Below are 19,775 nucleotides of genomic sequence, written 5' to 3' on the forward strand. Positions count from 1 at the left end.
ACAAGGTTTATAACAGAGTACCGAAACAGAAAAGCAAGTGCATCATCTGTATCTCAGCTTTTTGCAGCTTTAACACCTACGGTATTTTTCGGGTAAGGCTCAGACTCTGGAGACATTCAGAAATCTTCTTGGAGAGAATGTTAGTTGGAAAAGATGTTCAACAGGAATATTAGTTTTTTTATTTACTTGTTTACCAGTATTTTCATTAAAATACTGGCAGCATGAGCAATGCATGGAGCCCTTCCTAGTTTGCATAGCACAAGTACTTTAAGTGGCAGAATATTTTTCTTGTTAGTATCACACCTTCATGTTGATCAAAAGCAGGACAGGGCCTCCAACATATTAGCCTCTAGTAACTGGCCTCTAAATTAGTATGAAGCAAGAGTAAATTCCACAGAAGTTGGAAGTAACTGTGAAGCAAAAATCGAGGTTCTATTCATGAGATTGATTACACGTATGCATCCAGATACATGCAAACTTCCACATGCAGGCTTCCTGTCATCTGTGATATAGCATCAAGCATCACATCTTGCTGCGACCTAGAACAGTACTGACAGTTATATTTGTACTTTGAATTAAAGCACTCTAAGGAGAAGGGAGGAGATTACATTGCCTAGATTCAGAAATGTCTACCCAGAGGATCTTCATCTGAAATGTGTGTTCGTATCAGAATGACAAAGCCAGGGTTTGAAGAGAGATGCTGCTTTTTCAGCCCAGAGTTGGCCTTGACGGGTTGCATGTGATATGTGCCTTGCAGATATCCAGTTCCTGCCTCCTGCCCCTCCTCATGTCCAGGCTTCCAAACACAGTCATAAAAGGCTTAGAGAATTTAAATTGCCTGGTTACAAAATTGTATTGAAACATAGATACTGATGCAAATTGTACAGCCTGTTGGCACTGTATGAATCACGTCAGGCCTAGAATGAGTCTACATTAATTCCAAGTGTGCTTATTTACATTTCCAAACTAGTTCTCTTTTCATATTCATATTGTGAGTTGCTTTCATTTAGATTATTTCCTTCCTTTCTTTTTTTAATTTTCTTTTGCATATATTAATGCTTTTGCCAAGTCTCTGCATACATAGCTAATTTCCAAAGCTTCCCTCATCCTGTTCTGTGTTTGATCTCCAGTTCTTCCAAAGGAATATATACAATGGCAATCAGAAATTGAGATAAAGAAAGAAGCATCTTTTAAACTAATTGTTACAAACAAATCCCTAATAGAAACAGAACCAAAGGAATAAGAAAAGGGTTCTTTCCCACTGTAAAGTTGCTTTTTTTGCATCCCATAGATATGCACGGTGGACTGGTGTCCTACCATTTTGGTCATCCTCACTTCTTTCATATGAAAAGCGTGTGCCACCCTTTGAAGCCTGTTTCTGCTTTCAAAGGGAAAGCTGTTCCCATGTCACTGCCATGGGGAACACAGGCACACATGCAGCCTCACCAACAGTACATACACTGTGCCATCAACAGCAGTCTTCTCTCCAAAGAACAGAGAAGCAGGAAGACGAGACAGGCTGGTGATGCTGCCACTGAGCAGGCTACTCGCTGTCATGGCTGCTGTGATGCATGGCCAAATTCAGGTGATACATTTGAGAGTGGCTATAAAACACCTGTCATTAGGAATCTGCATTTATAAAGTCAGACATAACTTTGGTGAATCTGATTCCTGAGGGGATTAATGGGCAAGACATATGCAACTCTGCGTGCTGCAGCAGCTACCATGAAGTCAGTACATTGCTACCAAAAATTACAAAAAAACTTTTAACAAATATAGTTGTTCATAAATCCCAGGAATAGCCTGCTGGGTGAAAAGTTCATTAAAAGTCACATTCAATTAACAAATGACTGTTGTCACCAGATGTATATATCCTGAGGTACAGTTTAATGTATGTCAGACACAGACAAAATGACAGGCTAAATGATGATTAATGCTTAGCTGTCAATTTCACACAGCATCACACTAAGTAAAGGAATACCTCTGAAATAAACATCCTAATCCACATAACTTAAGCTAACTAGGGTGAAAATATGAAATAAGTAAAAATAGATGATGCCTAAAAAATACACAGAATTGCAATGTGTTTGCAGTCATTTCCCAGATTATATTTCTATCTTTTGCCCAGCTGGGGAGGAAACATCTCCTTTTCAGGTGAATAGATAGACAAACGTTTTGTTCAAAGTGATGAACCAAAGCAACAGAGCTGTAACTGCATTCCCCAAAAGACAACAAAGGCAAGGTAGGGTCTTAAATGTGACTTATTGGGCTTCTGAAGAGAAGCAGTGTCATGTACAGGCTCAGAAGACCCAAATGGTATTTATGAGCCTTTCCACAGCTTCCTGGAACATCCTACTGGCCTAACACATACTACTACAATGTTACAACAGAAATACTGTGTTTTCCTTATATAAATGTGCTGGCAACAACATTGAGTTAAGGAGTTCTTCTGCCTACTTCACAGATGGTTGATTTTAGCTCCATGAAATGGTGCCTTATCTCCTCAGGTGGCCTGTACAACTGTATGTGAGGTCATGCTGTACACTGCAGCAGCAAATGGAGGACAGGGTAGGCCACAGGCAGTAATGGATATTGCCAGAGGGGTATCATGAAAGCACAGTCTCCACTCAAGCTCTGCTATACTGCAACCATCAACATATCCATAATTGCATGAGTCAAGAACTGGGCCAACTTTGCAGAGCTATGCAGCATCAGTTGGAGTGTTCAGACATTGCCTTTTGCTGGTGTGATGTCCAGTTTATGGATTAGCATTTAAAGAGAAGACCCTGATTCCTTTTGTCACACAGTTCAAAGTTCCTAGTGCAACCAAAGCAGTGCAGAAAAGTTGCCAGGCCATTACTTGTCTCCTGATAGTTGAGTTTTGCAGCACGAGGCACAGGAAAGGTACAATGCAGGCACTGGAAAATTGATGTTTCCTTGCTTTACAGCAGTGAGAAAACAATGCAAATTGCTCTTGTTCTGTGAAATCGTTTCTTAACACTCTTTGGTGTGCGTGATTTAGTCTTGTCTACTCCATGACCTTGAAACCTCTGGTGATGGAAATTACCTGGCAAGTTACCTCAGCTGGAAGATTCACAGTTCCTGATCACTGGGGTATCAGATTCTGGATGAAATACACCTTCAGTGCACCAGTTCCTTTTACATTTATCTTTTTATTAATATTTCCTCATTCTATTGGAAAGGTACAAAGAAGTTAGAAAACATTTGCTTGTGTTGCTGTCTGCAAGGTTTTCTTTGTGACTGAGGTCAGCTTAACCTTGCAGAGCTGCTAACACTGGCTGCTGCAGGAAGGTCACATACTATATGAATTCCTGGGCTGAACATTTTCACTTTTTCTGCACACCACAGCAGTTGGACAAAAGGATCATATGGGAAGAGGATACCAACCAGTCCCAGCTGGAAATATTGGGAAATTGTCCTACCAGGAGCAATCTTGTCAGATGTACAGAATGAGCTGTAATTACTGGGGGAAAGTCCTAAAAAGGCAGTAAACTGAGAAAAAAAAAAATAGTCGAATATGTTTTCTCACTCTAAGAGGGGTGGGTTCACAGCATTCCTCTTCTCCACTTCCATGTTTCCCTCTTCCAAGGTTGTTTGATCTGTCTCTCAAACCTGGCCACATGCCGGTCATAAACACATTGTTTAAGCTGCAGAAAAGCAAGTACCAGTGGTATATCCCTTCAGCCTGCACAGGAATCACAGATACGATACAGTACAAGATACAGCATATGCAGCCTAACAGCAACCACAGTCAACCAGTGCTCCAGGCATCAGACTAACTTTACCAGCAGTGCATTTGTGGATTTACCACCTAGCACCCCTTCCTGTGCAGAACTGTAAATCAGTCAAATACCTCAATTCTGAGTGTGCATCAGCTTCTTGCATACTGGGTGAAAGAACCCATTTCAGGACACCAGTATGGACTGCTTGTATGGCATCATATGGTGAGACAGTTGTAAGAAATAAGGCCTGATTCTCTCTGATAATTAAATAAAATAACACAATTTTTTATTTCCTCATCAAATAAGTGGACACATATCATTTGATTATGTTATGGGTATACAGGCTACAGTGACATCTCTGTAAGGTCTTCTCATACAATTTATAATGTACTTGATACACCTGTAACTGTTTTACAACATTATTATCTGCATTTTTCCTTTTTTTTTTTTAATTTATTTAAGCAAAGCAACTAATAATTTATCTTTCAGCTATAAATGGGCTTTGGAGAAGTCCCAGCTAAAAAAATGCCATGTTAAGGTATCCAGTTTACCTTGGTCGTCTCCAAAAAGCCAGGTTCTTCCTCAGAATTTGTTAACTAGGGAGCACTCTTTAGTAAGCACTGAGTAAAGGAGCTGGAGCTTATAAAAGGACATAAACAGGACTCTTGGAAGCTGTAACAGCTAGAAGAGCAAACAAGCACTGAGATGCATTAATGATGAATAAAGCACAAATCAGTAGAGAGACAAAAGACAACAGAAACAGCATTGTGGAGAATTATCTGCATGTCATCACAAGGTAATTAGAGAACTAATATTACAAGCATCCAGGCACATAACTATCTATTAATTTAGCATTAATTGTAATTTAAATTTAGTATCTCAGCAACTTGGACTAAAAAGTTCCAAATAAAGAAGACAATAAATGCAAGTAATTTGGAAAAGAAATCAGAGAATAGAGTGGACTTGAATTTGAGTTTCCACTTCAGATGCAGTTTCCACTTCAGGGATGATGTAAGCAGTAATAAACTTGCACTGTGTCTTTCTGGGAGGTACTCATATCATTGCTGGCTAAGAAGAGTCTCCAGGGAGACAGCACGTGGATACTGAAAAGCAGAAAAAATAGATTTTCAAGAGGGGTGAAAGGACATTTTGTCCTAAAAAAACCCCCCAAAAACAAGAGAAGATGTTTCGTGAAAGAACATCTCAGAATGAATCAGCTCCTTGGAGTGGGTCAAGTTGGCTTTACAAAAGAGATTGTTGCTATGTATTCACCATTCAGGAACCTTCAGTGAATCAGGGAATTAATTTCTTTTAGGAAGTTTCTCAAAAGTGCCTTTCCAACATTACTGGAGAATTAATCTTTATAATTCAGCTGTCAAGCAGTGTGATTGATCACCTACAGTTTTATTCTTGCTCCCTCATTAAATGGTCTCTGCTTCAAAAGGTCTTTTTCCCCTAAAAAAATCATCACCTAGTCAAAAAATTGATCTCAAATTTAAGCAGGCTTGAAGATCAAAGTTCTTAACTTTGTGTTTATTAGTCAGCCAGAATTGTAATTATCTGAAAATACTAGGAAAGCAAAAGTTATATTCTTTAGGAAGCTCAGGAAGAGAAGGTAACTAGGCCATAGACAATGAATTTGAAGATACAGACTGACCCTCTTAAATAACCTTACATAAGACTATGCAGACTCGGAAGATGTGAGTATTAATAAATCAGAAAATTTTAAGAGAATGATCACTATGGATTTGGAAGTCAAAACATTATACCAGGTAATGAGACCATAGGGGAAGAGATTAAGGATGGACATATCTGGGATTTGATCAGTTCTGTGGTCCTCAGTTTCTACCAACAGAAAGACCATCAGTGAAGGACTGGGGAGAGAGATGAACTTTTAGAAAGCAGAACTGAAATATTTCTCTCCTGATGGTGATTAAAATGTGAAATGTCCAACGAAAACAGTTGCAACAAAACTTCATATTCAAAGAAAAGTTGATTGTAGTCAGATGGTACCAACTGGAAATTGTATCTTTATCCAGAAGCACTAAATGGGCATATCTCCAAGTTGCTCATATGTTATTAGGATGCCAAAGCATCACCTCTGTTTGCAGACTGTAAGAACAGCTGCAATGATTCACAGAAAAGTTCTATGACTACAAAAATGCTGCATGAGGTCTTTCCATAATTCAAACTTACTGTTAAGTTCCTTCCTGCTACAACACTTTAGCAACAGTAAAGGTCTTGGTTATTGTAGAATGCAAAATTTTCAAATCATGAGTACGTAGGAGACACACAGCCTGAGGGTTTTTTTCACTCTCATAATCCCTGAAAGACGTTTCCTCTAATTGTCCACTAGAAAATATTATTTCCTTTTCAGATTTCTTTGCATACCATGGGACAGTTAACAATGTGCAGAGATGGCTGGTCTTCTACATTAATAAACAAAATTACTTGGGGAGCTGTCACTGGAAAGTTCATTTGCTATATTAGAGTTTATACAATGTTTACTCACTTGAATGTGCTTCTAAATTTAATAGAGCTGCTACTATAAGTCTTCACTTAGAAGACAGACAAAGTGGTTCTTGCTACATGGAAAGTGCTAAATATTGACTTTTATTTTTTCTGGTTTGGTTTTATGCAAGAGAACAAAATGAGAATATCCTAAACTACAGATGTGAAATATACAGTTTCCCAATTGGAAAATCTGATTTCATTTATTTATTTATTTATTTGTTTGTTTGTTTGTTTTAGTTTGGAGGGGGTGCTTTTTTGTTTGTGCTTGTTTTTTTTAGTTTAGCTAATTTAGGACAATTCAACTTGATCATGAGAGTAATACCTGGAATCAGAAAGTGAAAAGAACAAAAGGAAAAATGCTTTTAATTGGAACACTGGCACACAGCGGAAAAAAAACATTTTCCAAATTTTTTAGCTTTAATTAGCATCTATTAAAGTACAGCCCTACATCAAAAGTATGACAACATCTTATTCAGAAAAAACCTAAATGCTGATGGCAAGACATAACTTTCAAAGGGTTTTCCTCCATTTTAAGGAGCTTCTAAGGACATCTAAAGGTGTATGAACCTCTTAATTATTTTGCTCTCAAGCATTAACTGGATAACCAGGTAATGCTACAATTGTCAGGAGATGAAAGTAAAATATATGGTACCAAACATAAACAGTAAAAGCTAGGTGAAACTAGTTTAGGCTGGGTTGTTCCAATACACATTTTTGTGTAGATCTCCTCCGTATTCATTATGTATGTTCACCTTCATATTCATTATATTCTTATTTCATCGAGGTTTTCTTTCTCTCCAAGATCATACACTGCAGATTGAGGAGGTAGTACTGCCCTAAGACTCCCTTCCATAAAATTCCTGTGAGATGGCCAGTGATGTGCCAGTGTAGGAGTACAAAGGATCTATAGTTTGTTCCCTTCTTTTCATTCACCAGGGCATGAAAGCTTCTGAGATTGACCTTTTTCCTTTCCTGCAGTCAGCTTTAAAAAAAAACACTTTTTCTGCTAATGGCATATCAAGTCTTGACATGAGAATGTCAGAGTGATCTATAAAACGGTGCCCAGCCTCCCAAGCTTGACTATCTGTGGACTTTTATTTAGAAAGATATGTGTAAACACTTGTATAAACATGAATTCTAGCAAGAGGCAGCACTTATACTGTTTGCACATGAAAATACCTGCTACTAAATGGAATGCTAGGGATGTTACCTGGGTTCCAGAACAGCACCTGTCACTACCTAAGCTGAAAAGGATAAAAACATAACATTGTAAATTCAATTTATGGGCATGGTATAAAAATGTTCAGAATGGGTTTAATGTATTTCTTTTACACTAATGTCCATATTTTATATACAAAGATATGCTGCATATTTATAGACCCAAACCCCATTACACATGCTGGGACACCAGACTATACCTGCTTGGAAGTGCAAATCCAGATTCATCCCATCCCCATTCCTGGAAGTCAAGGCCAGACTGGATGGAGCTTTGAGCAACCTGGTCTAGTGGAAGGTGTCTCTGGCAGAGGAGTTGGAACTAGATGATCTTTCAGGTCCCTTCCAGTCCAAACCATTCTATGATTCTATGATTCTATGATTGTGTTCCTGTAGTCTGCTCTCCACTTTCATTCTCCATCATGTGGGTTAGGATATATAGGCAGGAAGGACATTGGCCGCCTCCTGAAACATGACTCCAGTCCTGAGACTTGGAGTTCTGTCACCAAGTGCCCAAAGCCCCCTTCCCAAGTCTCCATCTTAAAGCCAATGACTAAAATATCAGTAGGTTAACTATCTTCCACTCACTAACTATGTAGGGTAGGGGAGCTTGGGCACCCAGACATTTATTTAAGGCACATAATTTAAGAAAGAATTAATAAAGCTTTAGAGCGGCCTTCAATTTGGTATGTTGCAAGAGATAGATGAGGGCATTTCTAGTCCTTTAATTTACCCAGGAAGATGGACACTGGATAGTGACCTTTAATCCACTCTCAGCACCACCTGGACCAGTACTGCTTGGACCTGTGTCTTTCACCATTCACATTGCCCTGAAACAGCACCTGACCTCCTTCAGACCTGTTACATCATCTGCCTCACTTCACATACTGCTGTCACAGATTTTACCACTCCAGAAAGAAGAGGAATTACATTTCATTCTTTTCCTTAGAGCATTGAAATTGAAATCTGCCTCTGTTGTTGAGTAGCTTGGAGCTGGCTCTTCTTACCTGGATTTCAAGAGGGTAGACAAGAACATTTTTGTCCTTGAGCTCTGATTCACTGCTCAGAGCTGGCAGAAAATCTCATTGCCTTTTTTACAAGACCTTGCATGCCCACCTGAAATAGGTTTGCTACAAGGAGATAGGAAAATTTTATTCGCAATTTGCTCAGCTTTCACCAAATTACTTTGCCCAGAAACAAAGCTGGTCTGGGGGCATTCCAGAAATGGTGGGAAGCTGCTGAAAACTGTAGTGCAAATCCCGACCAGGAGACAGCACAACCCAGACATGACTGTCTTGGCTTTAGCCCTAGTCAAAATAGGACTTAATGTAGTTCAGCATTCGAAAGTTTCATGTCAGTGTAGGTGTGAAACAGTATGGATGCTTGGGCCAAGCCCAAGCTGTGGTAAGATATACTAGAGTGCAAAGAGGAACTGGCAGAAACTGCCATGATCCTGCTACTGACTACTGCAGGTTCCAGAGAGCCAGATGAGCTAAGAGTCACCACAGGCTAGAAACTTGACAGCCCAGAGAAGGAGGGAGTCAGGTACTGTTTCCTTTAGGTGAGCACAGTTTCTCTACAGTTGCCACACATTGCCACTGGCACATGTTGTCACCAAAGAAAGATGTTTTCTAGGATAAAAGTTAAGCTGCCATGAAAGTGAGGAGACGAGACAACAAAATTACTTTTCAATCTGGATCTGAAAGGACATCCACATAAAATAAATTATTTATACAAAATATAGAGAACATATCAAGCAAATTTGCCATAATAATATGTTGGGAAAGCCTGGAAAACCTGAGAAAGCAGATCTAGACCAGTGTTTATATAATAGGTATCATCATGGCTAGGCTTTGCGAACGAAGATTTGGGAAGGGCTCTACCCACGTTTCTTGCAAGCGCGCTGGTGGCTAAAAAGGCCAATACGAGAAAGGCAAGTCCGGTTGCAAAAGGCACAGCAGAAAGACTCGTTAGATGGTATATTCTGCAAGGCACGATTCTTTCTGCGTTGTCTTTTCTCCTCAACATTGATCCTGCGTGCGTTCTCAAAGGAAGCAGCAGCGTTATAGATGGCGTGTCTCCAGACCTCCTGATTGGAGGCCACAGTAGACCAGTTATGTTGATCCATATGGCCAAGGCTGAGATGTTGTTTCAGGGAGTCCTTGTATCTTCTCTTCGGGGCTCCTCTCATGCGGCAGCCAGTGGCAAGTTCACCATAAAGCAAGATCTTAGGGAGGCGGTGGTCCTTCATCCTGGAGATGTGCCCTGTCCAGCACAGCTGTGTTCTCAGCAACACGGCCTCAATACTTGTGACTGCTGCTTGTTCTAGAACAGATGTGTTAATCACATAATCTGACCAGTGAATGTTTAGGATTGTACGGAGGCAGCGTTGGTGGAAGTGTTCTAGGACTCGCAGCTGGTGGCGGTAGATGACCCATGATTCAGATCCATATAAAAGAGTAGACAGCACTATGGCTCTGTAAACACTGATCTTGGTACTTTTCTTCAATTGTTTATTTTGTCAAACTCTTTTATGAAGCTTTCTGAAGGCACTGTATGCCTTTGCTAACCTGTTGTCTATCTCTCCGTCAATCTTACCATCCGAGGAGATGAGGCTGCCTAGGTAATTAAACTGCTGGACTGATTTGAACTCTGATTTGCCAATGGTGATATGGGGATGATGGAAGACTTCCTGAGGTGCAGGTTAATAGAGAATCTCTGTCTTCTTTAAGCTGACTTCCAGCCCAAAGAGCTCAGCAGCATCTGCAAAGCAGGATGTTAAACGCTGCAGGGCTGCTGCTGTGTGGGCAACAAGGGCAGTGTCATCAGCATAGACCAGCTCCTGGACAAGATGGTTTAAGGTCTTGGTGTGGGCCTTCAGTCGCCTTAGGTTGAATAGGCTTCCATCAGTACGATATCGAATGTAGATACCGTCCTGATCATCGAGGTCTGTCATGGCCCTTTGGAGTATCATGCTGAAAAAGACTGTGAATAGGGTTGGTGTGAGAATGCAGCCTTGTTTCACACCATTCTTTATTAGAAAGGGCTCAGAAAGTGTGTTGCCATATCTGACTTGGCCGTGCTGATCCTCATGAAGTAAGATGATCATTTTAAGGAACTTGGGGGGACAACCTAAGCATTCCAAAATCTGCCATAGACCTTTTCTGCTCACAGTATCGAAAGCCTTTGTGAGGTCAACAAAGGTTACATAGCGATCTTTGTTCTGTTCCCTGCACTTCTCTTGCAGTTGTCTGAGAACAAACACCATGTCTGTGGTACTCCTGTTGGCTCTGAAACCACATTGGCTTTCAGTTAGAATTCCTTCTGCTATAAATATAGGTATCATCAATGAATTATAAAATCTTTGTTGTATTTACCTTATGTAAGAGAGATGAAAAAGCAGAAATCCAGTTGCACTAGTATGAAAAAAAAGTACAGAATTTTGTGTTGGTAGAGAAACAAAAGTTACAGTGACTCCTTTTCCTGCCTTAGTTTACAATAAGCCTGCTGCAACTGGGATCAGGAGGAAAACAAGAAGCTACTAGTAATGAATAATATGTATAATACGTTCATGGTAGTAGAGTAGATAGACCCCCTCCTAAACTCTTACATGGCTAAATAACCTCTCTCTTGTTTTTAGACATAAAGAAGAAATCAGTGCTGAACATATTCCAAAGCAGTCACAGAAACACCAGCGCTTCTGAATGCTTCCTCTAGCCCATGGGTTTCCATCATTGCCACAAAGTGACTGCTCTAATATCACTACTCCAGTGCAGAATACCATGAATGATGAAATGTAGATTTAGCAGTGAAAAAACAGTGTTCTTCAAACCAACCTGTCAAGCCAGAGAGGAAAAATGGCAGAAGGATGTTGTTCTCATCACAAATAAGCAATCGTTACAAAGGAATTTTGGCTCTAAGGCTTTGGGTTTTTTTGTAAATAAGGACCCCAAGTTAGGCATGATTGGCCTGAGCGGTCTGCTAGCTGGAGGTCCAGAGAATCAGCAAGTTCAGCTGAAGTTAACAGGACTGCAAAGGAATTATTTACATATTAATTTGGGCATTCATCTCTGAAAACATTGATTCTGTTTAAAAACTGGTTCCATCTGAAGTCAAAGGATTCTGAAAATAAACACTGATTTACTTCCTTGAATGCATTGATCAGTATATCTGTAGTGTGTTCTACTCTTAGGCTATATTTGCACACAGGCAATTTGTTCCACTCCAAAAAATAGCAGCAAACTATTCCAGCTTGCCAAGAAATCATACCGACAGCTTAACAGATTGAGAGAGCAATTTGCCTGTTTAGTACACAGACATAAATCTTTTCTCCTAACAGCTTTGTTTAATGGCCAGGACTGCTCAGTCCTACACCTGAACCTGCCACTAACATATACACAGTTGCACTGGGAAAGAAGCAGTAGTGAGGGAGAACATTTACAAATGCTGACTTGAATAGTGTTGCTCTCTTATGAGAGTTTATACAGATGTAGAGTTCATGGTGTAGTCCAAACTTTCCTCATGTTCAGTACTCCAGTGTTTGTGGCTGTGCAAGGCACACATGTAAAAATTCCAGCTTTGCTTTCCCTGCACAAGCACAGCTCTTGGGTTGAAGGATTATGGTCAACTCGTGTCACTGCTGGTGTCCCAGAACTCTGCAGAGGAGGGCTCTTGTTATAACTCAGCAAACTGCAGGTACCCTGTTCCTTTTTCCAAAATCTTCTAAAAACAAGACAAATGATAGATTTTGGCATTACCTCCTACACTGTACTGCAGCAATTAAAAAAACCAGACAACAAGGGCTCAAATTTCGGAAGTTTGACATATTCCACAAAAGAAGCTATTGATATATTTCACAAAAGAAGATTTACTAAGGGCAAATCATGCCTGACCAAGGCGGCGGCCTTCTGTGGAGGAGTGATGGCAATGGTTAACATGGGAAGACTGACAGACATCATCCAGCTAGAATTCTCTAATGCCTTGGATACAGTCCTACATAACATTCTTATCCCCAAATTGGAGAGGTATGAGTTTGATGGATGGACTATTCAGTAGATAAGGAATTGGATGGACACAGCTAGAGAGTTGTGGTCAATGGCTCTATGTCTAGGCAGAGGCCAGTGCTAAGTGATGTCTCTCTGTCTTAGGACTGGTGCTCTTCAATATCTTCATCAATGACACGGACAGTGAGATCGAGTGCACCCTCAGCAAGTTTGCAGATGACACAAAGCTGAACAGTGCCTATGATACACGTGAAGGATGGGAAGCCATCCAGGGTGACCTGGGCAAACTTGAGAAGTGGGCCCACAAGAACCTCATGAAGTTCAACAAGTCCAAGAGCAAGGTACTGCGCCTGCGTCGGGCAGTCCCACATATGAGAATTGGCTGGGAGAAGAAGTTTTTGAGAGCAGCCCTTCAGAGAAGCAGTTAGGGGTTCTTGTAGATGAAAAGCTGAGCATGACCTAGCGATGTGTGCTCGGAGGCACAAGTCAACTGCATCCTTGGCTGCATCAAAAGCAGCGTGGCCAGCAGGTTAAAGGAGGTGATTCTGCCTCTCTACTCTGCCCTCATGAGACACCACCTGGAGTACTGCATCCAGCTCTGGGGTCCTCAACACAAGAAAGACATGGACCTGTGGGAGCAAGTCCAGAGGAGGGCCACCAAGATGATCAGAGGGATGTAGCATTTCTGTGAAGACAGGCTAAGAGAGCTGGGGTTGTTCAGCTTGGAGAAGAGAAGCCTCCAGGCAGACCTAATGAGGTCTTCCAATACCTAAAGGGAGCTTATAAAAAGCAGAAAGAGGGACTATATTTATACAGGCAGATAGTGACAGCACAAGGGGCAATGGTTTTAAACTGAAAGATGGCATGCTTAGATTGATGTTAGGAAGAAATTCTTTACTCAAAGGACGGTGAAGTACTGAAACAAGTTGCCCAGAGAAGTTGTTGATGCATCAACAGGGAAGTGTTCAAGGCCACGTTGGATGGGGCTGTGAGCAACCTGATCTAGTGGAAGGTGTCCCTGCCTATGGTGGGGGGGCAGTGGAACTAGATGACCTTCAAGGTTGTTTCCAACCTCAACCTTTCTGTGCATATGGAAATTATTTCTCTATTTTTAAATAAAATTATTAAGTTATGTAAAGAAGAGTCCTTTTATCATTAAAAAGAGAAAACTGTAAATAGTTTTTACTACTTAGTGGATAATAAGGCTCTTAGCTAAGAATATCAGGAAGGCTGCACTAGGTCAGGGTAAAAGTCCTTGCCTAGCATTATGTCTCTGAACAAGATCAACAGCGAATGCTTCAGTAAAGAGTGTATTTGAAGGACAAGCAGGTGGTGATAGCTTTGCCATCCCGGTTCCAGCAATTACCATTCTAAGGATTTTCTGAATAGAGATTGGAACTGGACAATTATGCTTAATAGCCCTTGATGGATCTTGCTAGTAGCTATTAATCAAAAAGGGAGCCTCTATTGTCATTTCATGACTGATTAGATGCTTTGAAAGGTCTTAGTGAGCATAGTGAGGACCTTGTGTAAGGCTTTTTAGAAATCTAGGTACACTGCAGAAGCCAAATCACTCTTATTCATAGGTTCACTAACTTTTAAAAAGAATGCTATTAAGTTTGTGCAGCATGTGTTCCCAGGAGGCTAAGCTGCACAGGTGCCTCTGGAGCCTTTGGAAAAACTAACATCAAATTTGTTTCCTGCTATTTTCTGTGGCAACTCCCACAAACAGTTAAATAACAGCTAATGGTTCAGCATTTGCATATTTTAATTTGTTTAAAATAGCTGATAAGCTGCATCTGATCCCACGAATGTTATTAATGTCTTCAAAATTAGCCACAGTGCCCAAAATATCAGTCCTAAGAGCAGAATGGTCACTAAGTTCTTGCTTTCTTGTTCCTGCAACAGGGAAGTGTTTTTATGGAGCAAATACTAAAGTCCTTATGATTACCTTTTAAGAAGATTAGAACCTCTACATTGCCACTCCTGGTTAGCAAACTTTATGCTTATCTGAAACTCATAATTGAGGGAAATATGTCTTCATTGCCTTTGAGAATGAAAGGAAGGTCATTAATAATACAGGCCACTAACAGCTGACGTGCGTCAGCGTAGCTCCAATAACATCCCTGCAGATATATAAAAAATAAATAAAACCTAAATACTATCTTATAACACATAAACTTTCTGTAACAGTTCTGCTTTTTGTGTGCATGTATGCATGTATTTTAAGGGTTATTTAAAAAAACCCCTTATTCAATAATAAACTGGCTCCAGTCTTGGCCACCTGGGCACACTGCTGGCTCATGTTCAGCTGGCTGTCAACCAGCACCCTCAGGTCCTTTTCCACTGGGCAGATTTCCAGCCACTCTTCTCCAGGCCTGTAGCACTGCATGGTGGTGTTGTGGCCCAAGTGCAGGATCCAACATTTTGCCTTGTTGAACCTCATACAACTGGCCTTGGTATATTGATCCAGCCTGTCCAGATCCCTTTGCAGAGCCTTCCTGCCCTCCAGCAGATCAACACTCCCACCCAACTTGGTGTCATCTGTGAACTTGCTGAGGGTGCACTCAATCCCCTCATCCAGATCATTGATAAAGATATTAAACAGGACTGGCCCCAACACTGAACCTGAAGGAACACCACTTGTGACCAGCCTCCCTCCAAACCTGTGCTGAAAGGTGCCTTCAGCAAAGCCACTGCAAGGAGATCTCCGTTGAGACTGGAAGCTGCCTAGTGCAATGCCAGTGATGCATCCTCAGGTCCTCCCAGACACCTGAATGAGCCCTCCAATACACAAGATGGGATGATTTTGAAGAATACAGATGGACCCAGGTCTTCTAAAATCTTTCTGGCCGATGAAAAATAAGGGGAATAAATAATTCCTTGATGAATTCCACATGTTTCTTTAGACTTATCTCCAGGATGAGCAATACAAACACAAAGCTTCTCATGGCTGGACCACTAGGCAAGATGGAAATAGACTGAAAGTTGTCAGTATTGGGTTTTAAAGGCATCCGTCACACACTGGTACAATCCTAGCAGGAGTTTCCAAAATGCCAATTATTTAGAAACACTGAACCATACAATGTTATACAAATTGAAGGGGGTTGTTTTTATTACAAGTGTTTCTGTCTTTTCCATTTAAGACATAGAGCATTACATAGTGATGTGAAACTGTCTTATTAATTTACCCTTGGAGACCATTTATTCCAGGCACACGATAACAGTAACAGAGGTAGAAATTAGTTTTCCTCTCTCACTTGCAACTACTCTGATAGGGCTTAATAGGAACATTAATAACAGTCTTGACCCAATCCGCATCTAATCTTCTCCTGCTATGAATAGAGTGACAGCAGTTTGCACAATCTGATGATTTTTTTGTTCTTTGCTTCATGGCAGTAGCTGTATAAAACAGATTCAGACCATTCACTATTTTCTAAAAAGGATTACATCCATACATATTTACAAAATGTATGTAGTTGTTAATCAATTTCTACTCAGTGATGTATTTTTCAAGATAACAGGTCATAATTTTAGAAACATACTTGATAATTTTAGAAACATACTTGATAATGCTTTATCATTTAAATCCATTGCATCACTTGATTTTGATCTACATAAACAGGTATTGTTAGAACAAAAAACCAAAAAAACCAAACTTGTAAGAGGGAGATAAAGAGAAACATTTATACTATACTCCTATCTATTTATTTGAATCAGTATTAGATTTATATCTATGTCAGTCATTGAAAAATATGGTCTCTGAATTCCATTTAATTTCTGTTATGTCTATTACAAGTCTTTGCACAATCTATCAGAAACAAGAATTTTATTATTTTGTGTTCTACTTCTCTCACACTAGAGATAGAAACCTGGATATCATAATCTGTTATCACAGACATTATTTCAATATTACTTTCCATTTAGAGGATCAAGAGGAAAAAAAAGATTTTTTTTGTAGATTTCACTTAAATATGGCTTAAAGTAAGTGAAATATGGAGTCGTACTGTGCACACAGATGCATTCCAGAAAAATAGTAGACTATTTTTTCCATTAACATTGTTGAGATAAAACTCAAATCTTCAAATTGCCATTTCCATTTAAACGCTGCCAGGGAAATACTTCCATTCTTTAAGTTGCACTGCCCTCTGGGGGAGAGGATCTTCAGCTGTAGTTCCATGTCCATGTTGCGAGAACAAAGGCCTTCCTCTATTTTCTCCTTCAGTTTTGAAGGTTGAACATTTTCATTCCTCCAAATGTTATGCTGATGCTTCATATGATTTTGGCATTGTACACAAAGATGAGTGAGGCCTAATTACAGATATGTTTTATTTGCTTTTTTATTCCCTTGCATGTTCTCTTTGTGTGTGTGTGTGTGTGCGCACGCGCGTGCGCGCTTGTAAATCTTGTCTGGGAAGGTTTGGAGGTGCTTTTATATCTTTCTGAAATTTGTGGATGTAAGGTAGTCTATCCATGATGAAGGTCTGATGCTGCTGTACCATAGTGTTGAATGCTTCACGAAGCAATGCCCTAGGTCCCAGAAAAACACGCTCGTGGCTTCTGCACATCTGGAGGGGGACAGAAAACACGTCAAGATCAAAGTGTTTTAACTTCTGCTTATGCAGTGCACATTCCTAACACATACGTGGGCACTGCCTAACTATATGGAGAATGCCTGGGCTTACGGTGCATGTGCTACACACATGGTCACCATACATACACCTGCTGTTTCCTGCAAGCCACAGGGTTTATTCTGTGTTTGTCAGGCTGTGTAGTACTTATATAGTGTTTCCAGCATCCTACTGGCTTTTTCCTTCAAGCAACAAATGCAATGAATGGTAACTCAAATACTGAGGGCAGGAATTCATGGCAAGAAGCATAGCCTCCCTCTGTGTGAGGCAGGCTATGCGTCCACCTCCCATCCAGAGCAATTTTCAGGATTCTCCCTTCATGCTGTTTATCAGTGTGCTGAATGACTAACAAAAAAAAAGGAATTTGGAAAAGCCTTGCCTAAAGAATAAGCCTGTTTATTGTATCTTGCTCTGTCTAGCTCACCCTTCCTTTCAGTAGTCTGGGGTCATGAACTCAAGAGACATAATGGTTACTAGAGCTTTTCTGCTGTAGGTTAAAGTGTGTATAGCTGTGTTTGGGCTCCCCTCCAATGCAGCTCTGGACTCTCCACAGATCTGGTGTTTGCTGAAGGAATTGATGGAAGTTGCTTGTGCAGCCCATGGAGCTGACAGGTGGTCTCTAGTCTGGAAAAATCATAATTTTCCAAAAAATAGCTGACAAAAAGGCAGGTTTTAGTAAGAAGCTCCCTAACACAAACTAGTAAGAAGTTCCCTAATACAAACAAGAAAAAAAGTTATTTCTTCTATTTGAGTTCTGGTATTTTCTAAAAAAAAAAATAAAATTCAGAGGGCCAGTCAAGTAATAGACAATTATAATTCTCATAATAAGCAGGATATCATACTGGGGAAGCCACCTGGGACAGATATCTGAGTATGGTGAATTTCAGCCCCCTTCAAACTAAGTAAAACTGATGCACTGCACCACAAGAATGGATTCAAACCTAGCAATGCTGCAAGAGGCTTTTCCAGTGACAAGTGGACTGACAGCAACTAGTTAAAAGAAACTCCAGTACAAAGGAAAGTATTTACCATCATTGCTGAAGGTAAGCAAAGTCCTAAGCATTTCCATTCCAGAACATAACAGCCAAAATAGACCTCCAAATTCCCAAAGAACAACATTGAGGAACCACTAGTTCCTACATAACTGAAATTTCAAAATGATTTAAAGCTGTCAGGCAAGCTGTACAACTTGAAAGTGGAATAAAATTCTAGAAGAGAAATTCCTGTAGTAGATCTCTTCTCTTTTACAATTTCTTAGAAAAAATGTGTAATGAAGAGAAGCAGGACTTGTTTCAGGGAAGTATATGTAATGCTTCAGCATCTCTCCACAGTAGATGCTCCAAATAAGACAGCAAAAATAATGACTGCATCAGAGAACAATGATGTGATTTAATATTTGAAAAGAAAAGAGATCAGGTTGGTATGGACAGAAATAGTCTGCCTTGGTTGTAAGGAAAAAGAGCACACTGTGAAGACTGTGGGTATATTGAAGTGGAAAAAAAATCAGTAACTAATGAAAACTCATATTTGGAGAAGATTAAGGGCTCCAAAAAGGAGAGGGAATTGAGATTATGAATTCATCACATGAAGCAAGCCACACTGTTACCTGTGAGCTGGTGTTGAGCCTCTACGACCTTCTGGCTATTGTGGTGGCCTTAAGCAGAAAATGAACACAGCACACTTCACTGGCTCAAATTAGTGCACTAACAAAAGTGAACATTAAGAATTACTGTTGTGGATCTACTGGCCAAACTAAAGGGACTCCAAAATTTTTTCCCAACCACTGCTCTCCCATTGCCCTTCTGAGAAGACACAGGATGCAGGGGCATCAAATACTAGTTCACTGCCAATCATGACCTCATGCCCCAGCGGCAAGGAGCAGGAGAGAGGAACACTTGTTGCCTTCCTCTCCCCATTGTCTTTTCTCCTCCTTGGCACAGCTGCAAATCCCCTTCCATTACACTGCCCAACACAGGGGAAGGTCCTGTTACATTACAATAAGTCTTGTGTGGAAAGCTGGCTCAGGCTCAGACCCTATGCTCAAATCAGAGCTCATCTGCACCTCCACTGCTACCTTAGAGTAGGACTAGAAGGTGCTTATTGGCAACAGACCAAGGAGAGCCTAGTGGCCACTGATGAACAGATTATTTAGCCAAGGAGCTGATGCACCCTAACAGTTGATCCCATCTCCCACTCTCAGCAACATTACTACTTTTATAGAGACTTTCCAAGGCTTTCTTAAACTTTTGGTAAACATGGACATGCTGCATGTTCATGCAAGAAGTTCAGCATTCAATGTCTGCTGAACACGTCTGTGTATTTACGTTTCAAACTAATAGCTATAACCATTTTGTTAATTATTCCCATTCCCCTTTTTATCACTAGACAACAATTGCAGCCTTAAACCTTCAGCCTGCAGAAATTCCTTCTTAGCTTTTTCTTTTCATGTTTGATTTTGAAAATAGGATTGCCTTTAAACTCAATTACAAATGATAGATTTAGCAACATCCATAGATACGTCCAATCTGAGCAGCAGCTTAGCATGTAGTACTGTAATCACTGCATGTTAGTAAGGGAAACTTGTGAGAGACAAAAACATTCCTGATTTGTGAAATTATGTGAAATGTTCTGCCGCATACTGCTAAGTATTTTTTTTTAAATTCAATTTC

This window comes from Neopelma chrysocephalum, unplaced genomic scaffold (genome assembly GCF_003984885.1).
Source record: "Neopelma chrysocephalum unplaced genomic scaffold, ASM398488v2 Primary Assembly neopelma1_23, whole genome shotgun sequence".
Taxonomy (NCBI): Eukaryota; Metazoa; Chordata; class Aves; order Passeriformes; family Pipridae; genus Neopelma; species Neopelma chrysocephalum.